Genomic DNA, 19,527 nt, shown 5'->3' on the forward strand with positions numbered 1-19,527 from the left:
ACTTTGAGTACCTTAATCAAGATAACAATCTTCATTATATCTAAGGCTTCAATATTTCTTCTAGAGGTATGACATACCCTACTACAAAATATTGCAAACCCTAGAAGCATTTCAGCTGAATATAGTTCTACAATGCATTTAACAACTTTAGAACTCATATGTTAGACTTCCACTAGGATTTAGTGCAAGATCCTAGATTTCATACATGAGCTTCAATAATCAAAACCAATCAAAACTCAAATTCAGATTTCAACAATCTTTCATCAATCTCATATTATCACACTTGTCATCACATATTAGGGAATTGAATTTCTACTAAGGCTTAGTTACAAAACCCCTACAATTCATAAATCTGTTCATCCTAGAGAATCAAACTTTGACTAAGGCTTAGTTCCAAATCCTGGGACTCATGACTGTCAACAATTAGGTCAACACATACATATAGGATTCCATCATCATGCACAAGCATATCATAATAACATAAAATAGTCAAACCCAATGACACAATCACATTCATACATCTAACACATTTGATTAGATGGACAAACATATGCCTAGGGTTTTATTCTTAGGGCATTATCTAAAATAAGGGTCTTGACATAAACTCTACCAAACCCGGTTTCAACACATAACACAACAAACCCTAATTTACCAAAACTTCAAAGGTTTGGGATTTCAGACATCACCACTTAACCCTAACAAGTTATTGTTTTCATAACCATACCAAAACCCCAAACATGACTTCTTCAAAGCATCAAACATTTTCTTTAAACTTCATCAATAACCCTAAGTAGGCTTAGGTTTCACACATTATCATCGACATGCCCTTAAGTTAGGGTTTTACAGAGAACCCTTTTAGGGTTACACAAGAATAATCAAAGATGTGAGGAGGGTAGATTTATCTAATGATGAATCACCCAATCAAGAATCTTTATGATTCAAGAGTGCTAGACACAACAATGTCAGTAATGTAGAAAATATTACCAAAAAGAATAAATATATCTTTATCATGAAGATAACATAGCTTATGGTCTAAGGCATACCTTTGTTTCTTAACAAACCTTGTAATCCCAATGCTTTGTCTTGTGAGGCCTTCTTTCATAATCCTTGAGTATTTAGTAAGCCTTTCCCAAACAAGGAAAATATGAATAGAAATGTGATTAGTATTTAATATAAATAAACTTAGATAAGTAAGGGAAACCAAATATAAAAGATAATACAAGGAGTAAGATACTTATATATGGAAAGTGGTGAGGGCTCCCTCTTAATCTAAACTTGAGGGATACATAAGATAGAGTCCCTAACAAATAGGTCTTTAACTTCAGATCCTTCCATGTTTTTCTTCTTTGGTGAAACTTCTTCGAGAAAGTTTGCTTGATCCATGTTCCTCCTTTTATTCCCTGGATTATCAGGAAAATCCGTTTTAGAGTGACCCATCTTGTGACAACTGTAGCATTGGCCCTTTAGATTTCTTGAAGATTCCGTTCTTATTGTGATGAGCGAAACAATCATTCGAGATTTTCTCTTCTTCACTCTCCTTGTTGGTTCCTAAAGATATTATGACTGCTTCTTGACTGCAAGCATTCCATCCACTATTAAGCTCATGGCCAAAATCATTGTTTCTCTAAACTTTTCTTTCTTCGCTTCACTTGATTCATTTGTAGGCTTCTTTGCTTTTCCTTTGACTAGATCCAAAACTTTATTATTTTCGAGGATTAGATCTATCCTTTTTTTCCATGACCTGTAATTTGATGCTCCTTCTAAGTTGTTCTCTCCCTTTATGGAGTTAGCCATTGTCCTTGACGGTAGTAAACTTCTTTCCTTGTAAGGTCTCCTTATATGATCCCATGGTTAAATTCTTAAGATTCCTTAGTCTTCTTTCAATAGATCTTCAACCTGCGTTTTTGTTTCTTCTTCACCTTAGCTCTGAAATCATGTTAGAAAATCAGAAAGACAAAAATATTTTCTTATACTTGATAATTACTTGTGATATTCTTGTGTTCTTATTATCTTTCTCATGTTCTTATTTTATCTTATTTCATCAAGCAATTACCAAAACATTAGCGGGAAGATCAAGGACACCAGATGTAGGTGGACAACCAGGGCAAAACCCCAATCTTGGGGACAACCCAATCAACAACTCTTCCTTCAATAGTTTTCCTGAGATAATATAAGACTCTTGACTTAGACACAAACTTTCTCCACCCCAAGTCAACCCTTTCCTTTTCAACAGATGATCACTTTCTAGTATTGTCTTCAACCTAGATGCAATAGTATCAACAACAACACTTCGATGTAGTAGTATCTTTGACCTAGCAACTTCGATCTTAATGCAAGAACTTTGACCTTGAAGCACTTAGCTCTTCAACCTTGAAGCAACACTTCGACCTTGATGTTGTACATCGACCTTAATGTCGTACTTCAACCTTGATGTCATACTTTGACCTTGATGTCGTATTTCAACCTTGGTGCCATACTTTGACCTTGATGTCGCACTTCGACCTTAATGTCGTAACATAACTTCTTGATGTCGTAACAAAAATTCTTGATGTCATAGCATAACTTCTTGATGTCGTAACAAAACTTCGACCTTGATGTCGTAGCCCAGAAAATCACACGTTTGAGAGAAAGAGATAACCCAAAACCTTTGATCTTGCAATTCTCCTTCTTCCACTCCAACTTTGCACTTTTTCACTGCTTCTCCTAGGAGATTGAACTTGTGTGTGTGATTGTCCTCCAAATGAATCGAACTGCTTCAATATATAAGCTTCTGGTGAGGTCGAATTACCCTTCTTAAGGCCAACTTGGTGTGGAGGTGAAAAAATTCATTTTTGACTCAAAAATAATTCTTTTGACATTATTCAAAAACCCAATAAGGGTCTTATTAAATGTACAATGACTCTAATGACTCAACATAAATCTTAAAAGTCCTCAATGGGGAATTTGACCTAAAACATGATGACCCAAGCATGAAACCCATGGTTTAATATGTCATAATAATAATAATAATAAAATTCTCTTTTCATTTTTCATAAGTACATTACATAATGACTCAAATACATTTATGAAGATCAAACCTTGTTACATACTTCAACATTCCCTCTTAACTAGGGAGGTATTCATAACAAGTAAAAGGAAGATCTCAAACTGTATGAACTATGAAGAGTTTAGGCACCGCAATGCCATGGACTAGATTCTTGACTAGGACAATCTATCCAAGGTCCTCCAATAGTTTAGGCACTCATAGTGCCACAGACTAGATTTCTGACTAAGGCAATCTATCTGAGTGGGACTAAGATGGACTAAAGCTTTCATCCTCTCTAGGTACCATCAAGATTACTTGCTAACCATCAGCCTAGGGATCTAGGTGTGTATCTGAGGTGAGAGCTCTATGACCAACGCCATCCTCCCTACTTTGGGACCTAGACATCAACACAAAGTGTCAACCATATGTCCTCCCAGGCAATGTGTCTTACACACAAAGCCTCAATACTCTTGATTATTCCAATCAGTAACAAATCCTCCCCGATCAAACCTATCGGTAACAAATATCTCTCGTGTAACCAATATGATATCAAACCTATGAGAGATTTACTTGTACAAACACAATCCCAATCAATAACAAACTTTCAAATGTACATAAGTAAATACAAACCTCTGGGGTTTTCTAGACAACTGATGTTGCTTCTTATTTTATCATAGTAGGACCTCCAAAGTAATATTGACAAAATATTCCTTAATAATACATCTTCCTTTCCTACTTCACACGCAACAACATAAATAGATATGGATCTTCTTATCTCAACAACCCCTCAAAATACATTCTCAAATTTCTTGTTTCAAGGTGTCCATCATGACTATTATATGACCTCCCTCTTAACTAGGGAGATTCCTTTCATCCAAGCTCCCTCTCAAATCAGGGATATTTCTTTCATCCAAGCTCCCTCTTAACTTAGGGAGCTCCACTTCTGACATCGTAGAATTTTTCATGGCTTCCATCCTTCTTATAAGAGTTATCATGACCATCATCATTCATATCACTTTTCTTCATCATGCTTATCATATCAACTTTACTTACGAACATCTTCACCATTTTGAAGATTATGTTCTTGCACAACTTAGACAAATAAATAATGTGTGGATATTATAAAAGCAAACTCAAACCAAGTTCATGGGACACATATTCCAAGCTAAATGAGGGGAAAATCATTACATTGGGATCCACTTGTGGTTTATTATTTAATGGCTATGAAAATTGGCATTGGCAAGAGGCAAAAGGTGATAAATGGAAAATTAATTATTATAGGACAACAAGGACATGAGGCAAAAATGCAAAACAAATAAAGGAAAATGAAAGAAATTCCATTTCAACAAGTGGGGAAGAGGAAGAGATAAGAAAAGGATAAAAATAGTGAAAGAATACACATATAAGGGAAAATGAAGAAAAAGAAAAGGAAAATGAAAAGAAATTGGAGAGAGAACATTCTAGGATACTCTTAGCAAAAAGAGAGGAAGAAGGAGAGAGAACACTACTGCAAGAGACAACACTTGGACGCAAGGAATACAAGGAACATAAGCAAGACACATGGAGGAACAAGCAAGGAAAGCAAGCAACGGAAAGGGGAATTCGTGTGGCAGCCAAGAGGAAGATTGGAATAATAGTTAGCAAGGGCAGAAGAGGAAAAAGAAAAGAGCAACAAACAAGAGGATTTTTGCAGGTAACAATGTGCATGTTTGATTATCTCACTGTCATTTGAATGCATGGTTCATGCATTGGTTTTCTGGTCATTTTTGTTGTCATTGGCATGGGATTTGCTTGGAGTGACAATCATGTATAACCTTGCCTTATGCCATTTCCTGGATAGCCATGATGTAGTGGGTTCCCTATTTGGTTGAGCTTTGGATTGCCAATAGATTTTGGATCCTGGTTGAGGTGGTCTCAGGAAAATCCCAAGGGTTGAAGGTGGAGATGGTTTTCTCCGGGTAAGCCTTTGACAGGTGGGTGGAGATAGGAAAATTCCTTTGGGTATGGTGAAGAAATTCTGAGGCATCCAAGCTTGTATTGGTTTTAGTGATTTCTGGACCGGTTTAGGTGAAATCACTGTGGCTTGAGGGTGGAGGTGGTTTCCTCTAGATTCCCTGTTTGGTTATGTTTTGGTTTATCCCATGTGATCCCACATTCATGCTTGGAACATGGCACGGGGGTGATTGAGTTGGAAAAAAGAACTGGTTCAACCCAATCTATGATTAGGTGGTATGTGGAAGCCCCTGACTTGGTTGGTACTATGCATATGAGTATACATGTTATTCCTTAATTGGATCAATGAGTACAAGTTTTGATTTAATGTGTTGTTTATGTGATTGGTTTGTCATGACATCATTATGGTTAAATGCTTGTTATATGCATGGTATATTTCTTATGATATGAGGTACTCTTGTTATTGATCTTACTCATGGTTGATAGGATCTTGGATGGTCTATATGGATGTATGGGCTAATACGTGTTTAACACAACTGTTGTGAGAGGGCAACAAGACTTCTTGATGAACATCTGATGGAACTAATGAAATAGTGAATGAATTATGCATTCAAACCTACAAGTACCACGATCATTATATGTTTGTAAAATTGAATAAATTGTTCTAGGCAAGCTTGAGTAAGAACATAGCTTAGAAACAAGTCATGAAGACTCGGGAACCTTGTTGACGAAGTTCTGGGCAGATCTGAGTAGTTGGCTTGAAGGTTGGCCTTAAATTTATGGGATGAAGTCCCCGGCCACATTGTCTTAACTGGGAAATTTCAGCCACATCTGCGCGAAGCATGGGTTGTGCTGGAGCCCTCTGGCCACACTGACAAGCCTGCATGCATGCGATTGGGAGGCAATACAAAATTGAGAATCAGTTCCAGTCTAGGAATATGATCACTAGGGAAACATAGACTGTTATCAGAATGATAATGTGTTTTTGGGTGTTTTACAATGAATTTTGGGTAAGTGGACCCCATTTTCATCATTGAATCTTGGAGGTTGGGTCATGCATAGTAACTCTCAACTCGTGTTTACCTTGACATGTAGGGAAAAGTCGGTAAATCTGGGCTGGGGTGTTACAAAAAGCCACACAACATAGGCATAAATTTTTATCTATAGCTCAAAATCAAGTGAAATTTATATCATTGGAAGGCTCTCAACAAATATATTATGATAGTAGTCTTAGAAATAATTTTTGAGGTGATTAAAGGAAAAAAATCGAAAAATCCACTTCCTTAAAGTAACCTAAGAGGTCATGTTTGGACACCCTATAACCTTAATTAAGGTTTAAAAAACTTGATATGTTATATATATCCCAACATGAAAACCCGACACACAATATTGTAAAAAGCAACCAAAAATTTGAGTATTATAATAATTCTACATCATTGTAATGTATTACTAGTTACATGTTTATACTAAGACAATACAAAAACAATTATTTGATGTAACATTAATTAAGATATCATCAAAATCTTAATTGTTTATAAGTTAGAAATTTACTACTCTTCTTAATTATTTCGTACAATTTTTTAATCAAACCATTAGTTTTACATACAAATTTTTTTTGCCTAAAATTATCAAGCTAAACCACACTATGCCAAATAATATCATTGTATAAAAGAAGGCGTGGAATGAGCATGAGCCTTAACTTTAGATGCCTTTTTCATAAAGATTGATTTTGAAAACGCCGATGACCAATTTGAATGCCTATGTATTCTTGAAATGATAAAAGGCCTTTGAAATTTGTACTTTCATTTATTAAGTAGTAAAAGTGTAAGTGTAAATGAAGAGGATTGGTAATTTATTTTATGAAATAAGATTTCTCACTATTTCTTCCCTTAAATTTCTACAAAACCTAAATAAATTTTATTAAAAATGACTCACTTTCGAACCCTCTTTTATCTCAATTAATAAATAAACATTAAGTTAATTATCTATTCTTTACTATATTAAAAATAGAATCCTCTTTGAAATAATATAATAAGCACTAATACAATACTCTTTGAAATAATACAATGAAGTGCTCAGATAACTTCTAAACAATATCAATTTTTTACATTTAATGATTAAATAGAAGTAACCATAAACACATGGTTCTCTAACAAACTAAAAAAGCTTTAGATTTAATATTTAGTATTTTGAAAAACTCCCTAAAAATTTGAAAATTAAATAACTTAAATTTATTGTTTTAAAAATTTGTATTAAATTTAAATAAAATTGAGCTATTTCATTTATTAATTAAATTATGCATATATAATAATATTATTTTTGACCAAATAATAATTAGTGGTAAATTTTTTTATATTAATTAATACTAATCCAACCATATAGATTAAATAATTTTAGTAAATTTGATATACATCAAAAAACTTATCTCATATACATATCATATTGGCAAAATTAAATAAAAATCATAAAAGACAATTTTATTTTAAGTTATTATTATTATTATTAATAAAAATAATAATATATAAATGTAAGAAGATTCTTAATCATGGAGATTCTTGATCTATAAATAAACTTTGTTACGATACCATGGGTTTATACCATATGCCCAACAAACTATAACTTATGTTTATACTAGCAAACCATATAAAAATATATTATTATTTTTAATTAATAACAATAATAATAATTTAAAAATATATATGAACAGTACATGAGATAAATATTTTGATGTCTATCAAATGACCATCAATCCATGATAAATCAAATCACTTACTTCACAATATATCTCACAATGCTCAAATTGAAATATGACCGGTACATGAGATAAGTATTTTTGATGTCTATCAAATGACCATCAATCCATGATAAATCAAATCACTTACTTCACAATATATCTCACATTGCTCAAATTGAAAAAAGCCCTGAAGTTATAATAAATTATAGCATCATCATCATCATTATGATTAAAAGAATTATTATATGATTTAATCAATATTCTTAACCATAAAGATTTGACCACTTCACCATGGAAATTCTTAATTTGTAAATAACTTTTATTATAATACCATGACTTATCAATACCAAATACTCAATATGCCACAACGTCACCATGGAAATTCTTAATTTGTAAATAACTTTTATTATAATACCATGACTTATCAATACCAAATACTCAATATGCCACAGGTTGATATGATATATTCTTTAATTAATTAATTTTAAATAAATTAATTTCAAGAGCATAACTAATTTGGAGATAAAGCTTTAGCCTTTAACCTTTCGTTTGTGAACACTAATATAAATACATTGGCATATTCTATGGAGACTAAATTTCTACCATCCATCTAGTAATCACGAGACTAAATTGCTCCTCTGTTCCCCTCGCGAGAGAGTGACAAGGTTGGAATTTGAAAATAAACTTGTCAAATTTACTTATTTTCACACCTCTCACCTCATTTTTACAATTTTAACAAAGAATAGTGACCGTTTTCCAAAAAAATTGACCATATTTAACAAGCAAATCACTCCATGACGAGAAATTTACCCGTTAAATTCCATCCTGCTCACCTGTTGCCCAGTGAAAAAACCACTTCCTGTATCACATTTTTTAATTAATCCAATTAATTTAAGAAGAAAAAAAACTATTTACAATAAATTTTAACCATTAATAAAAACAAAAATATTATTAATTTAATATCATTAAAAAATTCTAAATTAAAACTATATAAAACCTATTTTCGGAAAAAAAAAAAAAAAAAACCACACAAAACACCACAGTTGTCTATAACGCGATTTTTTGAAAGCCTTTCCGGCAGGTTTTTCCGGTGAAAATCCGGCAGCAATTTATTGGAATCCCATGTTTGATAGCTAGTTTCTGCACAATCAAAGCGTCCACGGGTTTTTCACGGTGCTGAATCCAAACATGCAGTTAAAAAACCATTTTAACTGCAACAAATCATGATTTAATCTCAATTTCTTCCGCTGGATTCCGTCACCGGAATCTCCAAAAAATCGCAACTCCCAAAACACCTATTTGTCTTTGAAACTTACATTTAGGGTACCAAAGCAACAAGTCAATTTGCACCATTAGATTTCTGCACTTTACCCGCATAATCTTCCCTGCCCGTTGATTCATTAGGCCGTCGTAAGCGGATTCTTCAAATCCGCGTGCCAAGGGGGAGGTATTTGATTTCATTGACTCTTCATTCCCGCCTTCTATTTCTTTAAATTCAAGTGCTATGGCAGAGTTATTCTGCATTCTTGTGATCTGCAGGTGAAATGTCGTGCAATGTTGTGTTAGGGTTTTTAGGTTTTGCATTTTGAAGTTGTAGTTTCTTCTCTCCCATTGTGTTGAGATTTTGTTTTTATGTGTAATGTGATGTAAATATTTGGACTTCGTATTTTGGGGTAAATGTTTTGAATCAAAATGTTTACACCAAAATACAAGTCAAAATGTTTGCACAACCTTACAAATCTGGAGACACACAAAAAACTCAGGATCTTAACGATGGAGTATTGATTGCACGAAAGTTATGGTAGCGGCTTGGCATACCGCTTATAGTGAAGATTGTGCCATAGCTCTACGAATCGTGATAGGAGGCCAGGTTCTGATCATTTCATATTCTTTACAGTTAAGTTTCGTCACAGGATTCGAACCCTGGATTATTGGGATTTTATCTATTTGTTGTTTGTAATCATGGTTGTTTGGGAATGCTTTCTGTGATATGACCTGGATTATTGGGATTTTATCTATTTGTTGTTTGTAATCATGGTTGTTTGGGAATGCTTTCTGTGATATGACCTTGCCTTTGCAGGTGGGTCAATAATAATGGAAAATAACATCATTTTTTTCTTCCTTTCCGGGGGCCGTGCAGGGCTGTTTTGCCCGGTGGTGCTTTTTGCCTCAATATTCTCTAGCAGATCAGGGGCTCAGCGGATTGAGATGTATAGTAAGCGATTAAACTGTTACCTCTAAATTTAATTATATTTTTTATCATAAATAAAGAGGGAGAAAAAATACATGCCAGATCTTCCAAACAATCTCATAGCTTACGCCGGTGGGCCGGCGTTGCCTCCGAGTCCCATTGTCCAGCCTCGGACTCTCGTCGTCTAGCCCCAGGCGATGTCTATTAATGCTGCACTGCCACTCTCCAGCTCCAGCTCCAACTGCCGCGTCAAGAGACCTCCCAAATTCAAATTTCACCCCTCACGTTGGACACCCAGTTTGCTTTTACGCTCGCCCACTATCAAATCCGGGATAGACAGCTTCTCTTCCCTTGAGAAAGGGAATACCAGTGAAGGCTACTCGAAAACCACCAAATGGCCCAGAAGGGGATCGGATATGCAGACATACAACTGGAGAAAACTATGTGGTTTTAGGTTTTAGCTCCTGCTTTCTCCTGTGGTGGTGGTTTCGGTTCCCTGCATCTGGTTTTATATGAGTGCAAAACCGCAGCTGGGATTCGACTTTTGCATTGCACGATCTTGTTCTAGGTCTATTTTACGATTCCTTATCTGCCCTAGTTTTTGTGATCGCAGTTGTAATTTCATTGAAAATCGCTTTCCCTGAATTGAGGCTTGGGTTGAGGCTCCCTTCCATGAGGTTGTTCAGGGGTTAGAGCCTGGGTCAGAGTTGGGGTTGCTTGGCTGCTTCATGGGTGAAGCCATTGGGTCGATTTGCATTCTTGGGTGATGAGAAACACAAATCCCACTGTGACATGTACCATTGGCTCTAAGACCAAGTGTGAAAAAAGCAGCATGTGAAGGAAGGGTTGAGGTGTATAGCAATGGTGATGTGTATGAGGGGGAGTTTTATCAGGGAAGTGCTCCGGAAGTGGTGTTGTTTATTATGATGTCAACGGAAGATACGAAGGTGATTGGCTTAATGACAAGTATGATGGAAGTGGAGTTTATTATTATTATGTCAATGGAAGATACGAGGGTGATTGGGTTAATGGCAAGTATGATGGCGGTGGTGTTGGGACTTGGGCTCATTGTAACCGTTACCGAGACTAATACAGGGAGGGTCTGAAGCATTGTATGGTGTGTGTATATTTTACACAGGGGAATGGCATAATGGACAGGCTTCTGAAGATGGCAGTCAGTATGTTGGAGAGTTTGTGGGTTAAGCATGGACTTTGGAAACTACCAATTCAGTTATGTTTTTCTGGTTGCATAATGAATTTTTGTTGTAGAACTTTATTTTTTCTATCTTTTAGGGATCGGCTGACTGCCATCTTCAGAAGTCTGTCCATTATGCCATTCCCCTGTCTTGAATGCCATCTTCCTGGGTGAGTTCCCAAATGATGGTTTAAAAACTCTCTGCTATTTTCTTCTATGTGATGCGAATGTTAGTTGCTAAGGTTTGGACTCACTCGTGTTAAATTCTCGGTTTCATTGTATTTGATAGTGATAGTGTGCTGGCCTTTTTTATTAAGCTTTATAATCTGTTCTGCTCTCATTTGATCTTTGCTGACAAATCAATGTTTCAGTGGATTTTATTTTGTCCTTGACCAAGTATATTGGTTTACTTGGTTTAAGCATCCACTCCACAGGAGCTGAAACTAACCAGAAGGGGATGCTAAACTGGATGCTGGTTATCATGCCCATGTTTTCTCACATTTTTTGTTATTGATGCTTGTTGATATATAAATGTTCATATTAGTTTTTTTAAAAGCATTGGAAAATGTTTTTATATAATTTTCTTGTTGTAAAATTTGAGATGATAAGAACTTGTTTGGATGCAGAAATGGAGATGCATACGCAGAGGAGTATTTTGTGGACAAAATGCATGGCTTTGGAGTTTACGACTTTGCGAATGGACATAGATATGAAGGTGCACTGAGAGCAAAAGCACGGTTCTAAAATGTATACATTTATAAATAGTGAAACACAATCTAGACACGGGCATTGTGGTGTGCTACAGATTTCCAGTACTCATAATTTTCAGTCGGGACTAACCAAGGGAGTGAGGCATGCATAGCAGATCCACAACAAATCCAGCTGACACCATCGGGATCTGATTCAAAACCCTCAACCTCACAGACCTATTATCTATGTTTAGTTTTACTTTTGTACTTGGCCAGCTGGACCACATCTCAGTAGTTATATTTCTAGTTTTTTATTGTTACTTTTTATTTATGACACTCTTTTCTATTGAGAATTCAATTTTGGATTTGGTCTGGTTTACCAAATGAAACACCAGGCAGAATTTCGTAATCTGCCATGTAATTCCCAATTGTTCCGATTAATGAAAGTCTTTTCTCTACCCCAAAAAACAAACGTAGGTTAGTGTTACTTCTGAAATATTATAAATTAAAACATTAAACTTAATATTATAGTGTAATTTGACCACCAAAATTATGCTGATAAAGAATTATATTAAAATGGAAGTTTAAATTAAAAACTTAAAACAAAACTATAAAGGTTTTCCAAAAACACTAAACAAGATTTAAGATGGAAACCATAATTAGAAAACTTAAAACAAAACTAGAAAATTCCATAAATAATTCTTTTCCAAAAACACTACTTTCCAGTGTAAATTCTTTCCTATATCTGGTATAAAGTTTTTAAAGTTATATTCTCACCTTATTGACTAGAACTTTTGACCATGGAAGTTTTTGACCTAGATTGCCAAATTTCTAAAAAGGAAGTGAGTAGGCAGAGCTTTACCTCTCTGGAAATAAATAAACTCATTAAAGTCATTGAGTTGTCCACTTATTAATTCACCCCCTTTGTTTGTGTAGAAAAGAGATATGTTTCTAACCGTTTTTTTCAGGAAGCAAGACATGCAGCAGCAAAAGCATTTGAAGTGCCAAGAGTTGATGAAAGGGTCAACAAAGATGTTGCGGCTGCCACCAAAGTAGCCACTACTGCAATACTGCAAGAGTTGCAGCAGTGAAAGAAGTTAAAAAAAGAATGCATAGAGATGTCCCTCTCGTGAGATAAGAGTTCGGGTTGTTAACTTTGTTGCAACATATTTCCCCATAAACAAGAAAAAATGTCTGCTTATTACAGGCATCTTCATAAAATGGGATAAAACCAGTTTTCATCTCCGGCAGTTGAAATGGTAGAGTGAACTATTCAGAAGTTTGTTTTTCGTTGATACATCTTCATCATAGAAGTGACTTATAGTGACTCTACTAGCAGCCTGTTTTGAGATACGTGGATGAAACATGCACCCCTGTGGAATATTTTAGAGAATCCAAGTTTTTGGCAAGAGCTAACGGCCATACTATAGGGCATTAAATGCCAGGCTACATGAGCTCTGTTAGCTCATTAACACGCGCGTGTGGTGATAGATAAATAAAAAACACGCGTGCCTGTGTTAAAGAGCTAACGGGGCGCATGTAGCTGGGCATTTAATGCCCTATAGTATGCCCGTTAGCTCTTGCCCAAGTTTTTTATCAGATGGTGTGTTCTACAATGAAATTGAACTTTAATTAGTGGCTAGGCAAAAGCTTGCCACTTGGCAAACATAAGCAAGTAATCCTGAGATGGTTTTAATATAGAAAATGACATATCTGTTATATAAATTTTAAAAAGTATCGATACGTTTATTTGTTTATTAGTGATTATTGTGCCTAGAGGTGCTCTCTAGCCTAGTCTTGTAATGTCTTGTCTTGCTATGTCTTATTAAACATTTTTACTAAGCTAGGAGAAATAAATACTACATTGAGGAATTCAACCCTACCTGTGATCTACAACAAAAAGAGTTCATTGGAGCTAACATTCCGTGAAGGCAAAGGTTTTTATTGCTCAATTAAGAACCAACTTGCATCAATTTCAGTGTGAAACAAGACGGTGGAAAATGTTTAAAGAAGCTTGGGAAGAACAAGTGTGTACATTTTGCATGTCTCGAGCACTAGAATTGGAAAAACATTTCATTTTGAAATTTGATGTGTTCAAAGACATTAGAGAAAGTTATGAGAATATGTTAGCATCGGTTTCTTGACATTTTTGACAGTGTTTTAAGCGAGGGGATTGTTCCAAGGTTGGGCCAACTCATCATCAATTTGAATAAGAAAATGATTGAATGGTCCCATAGATGATTTTTAGTCTTGTGGATGTTAAAATATCATTTCATTTTATTACATAAAAATAAAAATAAAAATAAAAAAATATAATAAAAATAAAGTTTTGTCTTGTTAAATATTTTCATTGGGTCAAATTACATAAAAGAATATAATAAAAATAAAATTGTTTAGCTCTATGTTTCCACAACCTATATTCTTAACCCATGGTTTTTCCTATAGTATTATTTTATAATGTGGCCTATTTGAAAGCATAAAATTTCATATAGTTTAACATTTTCTTTGTAAAGTGAAGCATGAACTTTACTTTGACATGTGCGGTGTTGTATCATACTTTTGAATATATTGTATCATACTTTTGAATATATTTAAAAATAGTTATTTTTGAATTTCACATAGGGTCAATTTGCACTTTATTTTTTTCTTTAGGAATTTGCACTTTATTTCAGTGTGCATCTAATAGAACCCTGCAAACTTTGAGTATTGTAAAGAGTATCCAAAAGTTCTTTGAAAATGCTTCTTCCCACAAAGAGTAAGGATGAATATGTGTTTTGATTGATGAATTTTTTTGTTGTCACTGTTGTATAGATTCAAAGATTTTTATAAACATTCAAGGCTTATAAATTGTAATTTTTTTCCAAAATTTGGCAAATGAGGAGTGTGAAATTTTACTTTATTAAGTATTTTTTTGTCATAAACAATTTACAAAAAATAATAGGAAGACAAATTAAAATGGAGAATGAAATTTGCAACTCAGGTGAGGAGCATCTGAGATTGCATTCATTGATTAATGCAATCACATACACAAATATAATAGTTACATTTGATTGATTAATGCAATCACACATACACAAATATAATGGTTACATTTTGTTTGGAGATCACAACAATCTCCTAGAAAATAGGAACTAAATTTAATCTTAGAACATAATCAAAACAATCTTTCTCCATTATTTCTAAGTTTCCCCCTTAATGGAGAAATGATTAATCTCCACACCTAAGATCTCTCTAAACAATTCAAATTTCATCTTCCTAAGGGGCTTTGTGAAAATATCAACAACATTTTCACAAGTATTACAATATTCAATAAAAAATTCCTTAAACTGTGTTTTTTCTCTAATAAAGTGAAACTAAGTGTCAACATGCTTTGTCCTTGCATGAATAATTGGATTATTTGCCAACTTGATTGAGCTCTGGTAGTCACATTTGATAATCGTAGCCTTTTCTTGCTCTTCTCCAATATCTCGAAGAACTCACCTCAACCAAACAACTTCACAAGTTGTTGCACACAAAGCTTTGTACTCTGCCTCTATAGATGACAAGGATACAATAGGTTGCTTCTTGCTGTTCCATGAAACAACCCCAGATCTAATATTGAATGCATAACCTGTAGTAGATCTTCTATCATTCGGATTACTAGCTCAATCTGAATATGAGTAACTTATCAGTGCAACATCAGATGAATCAGTATACCTAAGACCAAAATCAATTGTTCCTTTAAGATACCAAGGACTTCTTTTACTGCTTTCCAATGGCTTTTTAGAGGTCTCACCATAAATTGACTTAACACACTAACAGAGTATGCTATGTCAGGTCTGGTTGTAGTAAGATAATTCAAACTTCCCACTAGTTTTTTATACAATGTACCATCTACCTCCTTTGAGCCATCATCAAAAAGAAGTTTCACATTATGTTGCATTGGAGTAAAGACAACATTACATTGATCCATTTTAAACTTTTTAAGTACTTCTCTGACATACTTATCTTGAGCAACAAAAGTTTGGTTCACATTTCTCCACGCTTCAAGACCTAGATAGTGATGTAACTCACCAAGATCTTTCATTTCAAATACTTGTGACATTTGCTCCTTAATTCCATTGATCAGTTTGACTGAATTTCTTGTAATATTAGGTCATCAACATACAAAGAAATCAGTACTACATGCCCCTTTGCATCAAACTCGGTATATAGATTTGGATCGCTTTGACTCCTCATAAAATCTTGCTAAGGAAAGAAGGAATCTATCTTTTCATACCATGGCCTAGGTGTCTGCTTTAGCCCATACAAAGTGTTGTTTAATCTGCAAATTAAATGTTTGTGCGTCTTTTTCACAAACCCTTTAGGTTGTATCAAATACACCTCCTCCTTTAAATCGCCAGTCAGAAAAGCAAATTTTACATCTAGTTGGTGCAAATTCCAATGGTACTTTGTAGTTAATACAATTGACAATTTAATAGTATTTACTTTAGCTACAAGTGCAAATGTTCTGCATAATCGATGCTCTCCTTTTGTGAGTACTCTTTTTCCACCAATCTAGCTTTATATTTATCTATACTACCATATGCTTTAAACTTGGGTTTGTACAACCATTTACATCCTATGGGTTCTTTTCTTTTAGGCAATTCAATCAATTCTTAGGTTTGTTTTTAATTAGAGATTCATACTCTTCCTCCATTGCTTTTCTTCACTCTTCATGTTCATCAACTTCATTAAAACTCATGGGTTCTATGACATGCAAAACACTAGTCATGAGGGCATAGTCCTTATACCTTTCTGGTAGTCGAATCTGCCGAGTATATCTCCTTCTCACTTCACCGTTGTCACCTTTGTTCGCTGAAAGTAGTTCTCCACTTTTGGTTGGTCTTTGACTGTTGGTGATGTCCATATTGCTGGATTCTTCCCCAAACTTTCACTGCTCACTGTCTTCTACTTTATTGTTTTCAACTTCATGAAGAATGTGCCATCTTTCATAGTTGTTATCCTTGTTAAATTCGTCTACATACTCATGGAAAATTACATCTCTACCTGTAAATACTTTGTGAGTAGATGGATCAAACATTTTATATGCTTTAAATTTGGTTCTCCTTTAGAATACGTGAAAAGGCTTTACAACACCCAAATATCCTCAAATGATGAACTGTTGGTTTAAAACCATACAAGGCTTCGAATGGGGTCTTGAAATCAAGATATCTTGTTGGACTTCTATTCTTTAAATAAACAACAATACTAATGGCTTCTGCCCAAAAAACATTTTAGAGGTTCTTACATTTGATCATACTCCGTGCACACTCCATTAATGCCCCGTTTTTCCTTTCTGCAACATCGTTTTGCCGTGGAGTGTAGGGTACTTTGAATTGTTGCACTATTCCATGACCCTTGCAATACTTGACAAAGTTCTTCAATCTGTATTCTCCCCCTCGATTTGAACGAAGGATCTTTATAAATTTCTCTGTCTGCTTCTCTGCCATATTTTTGAATTCTTTGAAATACTAAAAAACATCACTCTTTTTCCTGAGGAAGTACACCCAAGTGTACCTTGTGCAATCATCAATAAACAAAAGAAAAGAATATGCACCTCCTAGGGATCTGCTCTGCATGGGTCCACAAACATCAGAATGCACAAGTTCTAATACATCTCTTCTCTTATCAAAATTGGAGGGGAATTCCTCTCGATTAATTTTTCCTAATACACAACTTTCACAAGCAGCGTATTCATTCTTTAACATGGGGAGTCAATCAACCATACTTTGTTTCTGTAGCAACAATAAATCATGATAATTGATGTGACCATACCTCTGATGCCAAAGACTTTCTATTGACATAGTTGTAGAAGTCAGTGCTTGATGACTTTTGCTGGTGACATCAAGCTTGTATAGGCCTCCAACTTTGACTCCTGAAGCAACAGGTTTGTAGTGATCCAACAAATATTTCACTATGCAATGTGTTTTGAAGAATTCAACCTTCAAATTCTGATCTGTAATTGTAGACATAGAGATCAATTTTTTTTTGATCCGAGGCACATACATAACATTATGAATGTGTCTGACATTGTCATTTGGCAATGTTACAGAAATATCCCCACATCCCTTTATCTAATGTGGGCGACCATCTCCAAGATAGATATTAGCACCATTGCATACCTCCTTGAAATTCTCATACCAGCGCCTATTACATGTCATATGACTCGAAGCTTCAAAGTCCATAAACCATGTATTTGCATCATCCATTTCAGCGACCAACACAACATTAGACATAAACACCTAAAGATTTCCGAGATAAGAATACAAGGCTTCTCCTGTAAAATGTCTTTCACGTCTTCTATGTTTAATATGCCTAGACTCATCATTTTTCTTCTTATAACAGTCTCTTGCAAGATGCCCACTTCTGCCACAGTGAAATCATTTTATTCTAGATGACATACTTTGATTTGATTTCAGAAATGGCCTTTTCTGAGCTTCCACCTTTGCGTGCTCTTCCTTGTTTCTCTTTGAAAAATTTCTTCTTTGCCACAAGTGCCAAAATTGGATAATGAGGGTTCAAATTCTTGCGCCTCTCTTCTTCCTGCAACAATATACCTGTCAATTCCTCAAAGTTTGGCGCTTTCTCCCTTGCTGCAAGACCTGTAATGAACATTTGATAGTCCTCTGACATTCCATTTAAAGTAATTGTCACAAGATTAGTAGTAGGTACTGATTCTCCTATATCTCCCAACTTATTTTTCACATCTTTAATTCTGGAAATAAAGGCAGTGATAGATTCATTCTCTTCTATCTTAATATACATGAGCTTACACTTTAAAAACAAGATTCGATTTGTATTCTTAGTTTCATACAACTTCTTCAATGCATTCTCGGTTGCATTAGAGGTATGACAATAATGAATATAAGAGATTACATTATCTTTAACATACATCCTTAATAATACCTTTGCTTTGTGCTCTCGTTTCTCCCCGTCTTGATTTGACGCAAATGTCGAGGCTGCAACAGGTTTTGCTTTTCCCTTTGTGATGGTCCAAGCGCCATGATCTTCTAACAATGCTTATAGTTTAAATTTCCAGTTAACATAATTTATGCCATCCAATTTATTACTTTTGTTTAAGTATTCTTTATCCAGAAATTCATCATTGCCCAATTTCTCTATGGAGCACTTCCAACAACTTCAAATAACTCAAATTATCATTGTAAAATCCGTTTAAAAGAAATAAAAAAAGCCCATTCACATAGTCACTAAAAAACAAAGCCCTTTAAAAAAAAATATTAAATCCTTTTCAAAAAAAATCTTCAATAAAACTCACGGTTCCAAAAATGCCTTTTTGACTATATAGAAGTCAATCATTTCTCTTCAGCGCAGTCTTCTATAGAAGCGGGCAACGTTGCAGTATCAACGCACCTATCACAGAGAAGTAGCATGCGTTGATCTCAACAATTTTTTTTCGCACGTTGGCTCCTTGTTCTTCCTTGTTTCAACCACCAGAGGTCGCGCAAAGCCACTTTTGGCTCTGGTATGCAACAACAACTCGTACACCCTCATCAGAAATCCGTCAACATATTCAACTTCCAACTTTAAATGCCGAGCTATCCCTTCCTACAAGCATTGCAGTGCCAATGCTGATGTCAAGCTTAAAGTTCCTACGGTCTCGTCCTCCACGCCTCAGGAAGTTGATTTCCTTCAGGAATTCCAATAGAATACGAACTTCACAATACCTTCATCTCTCGCACTCGCTTGGCTCGAACTTCA

At 34.8% G+C, this 19,527-nt stretch overlaps 1 long non-coding RNA gene across 1 annotated transcript; it reads left to right on the forward strand.

Annotated features, from left to right (window-relative positions):
* Positions 1–9,202: 9,202 nt before the first annotated feature.
* On the forward strand, positions 9,203–12,154 carry LOC149259662 (uncharacterized). The gene is made up of 2 exons (XR_016247588.1): positions 9,203–9,608; positions 11,725–12,154. It is a non-coding gene; the product is annotated as an uncharacterized LOC149259662 (long non-coding RNA).
* Positions 12,155–19,527: the final 7,373 nt, after the last annotated feature.

The sequence above is a fragment of the Pinus tabuliformis genome, chromosome 6 (genome assembly GCF_031772625.1).
Source record: "Pinus tabuliformis cultivar Carrire ecotype Pingquan chromosome 6, CPIR1, whole genome shotgun sequence".
NCBI lineage: Eukaryota > Viridiplantae > Streptophyta > Pinopsida > Pinales > Pinaceae > Pinus > Pinus tabuliformis.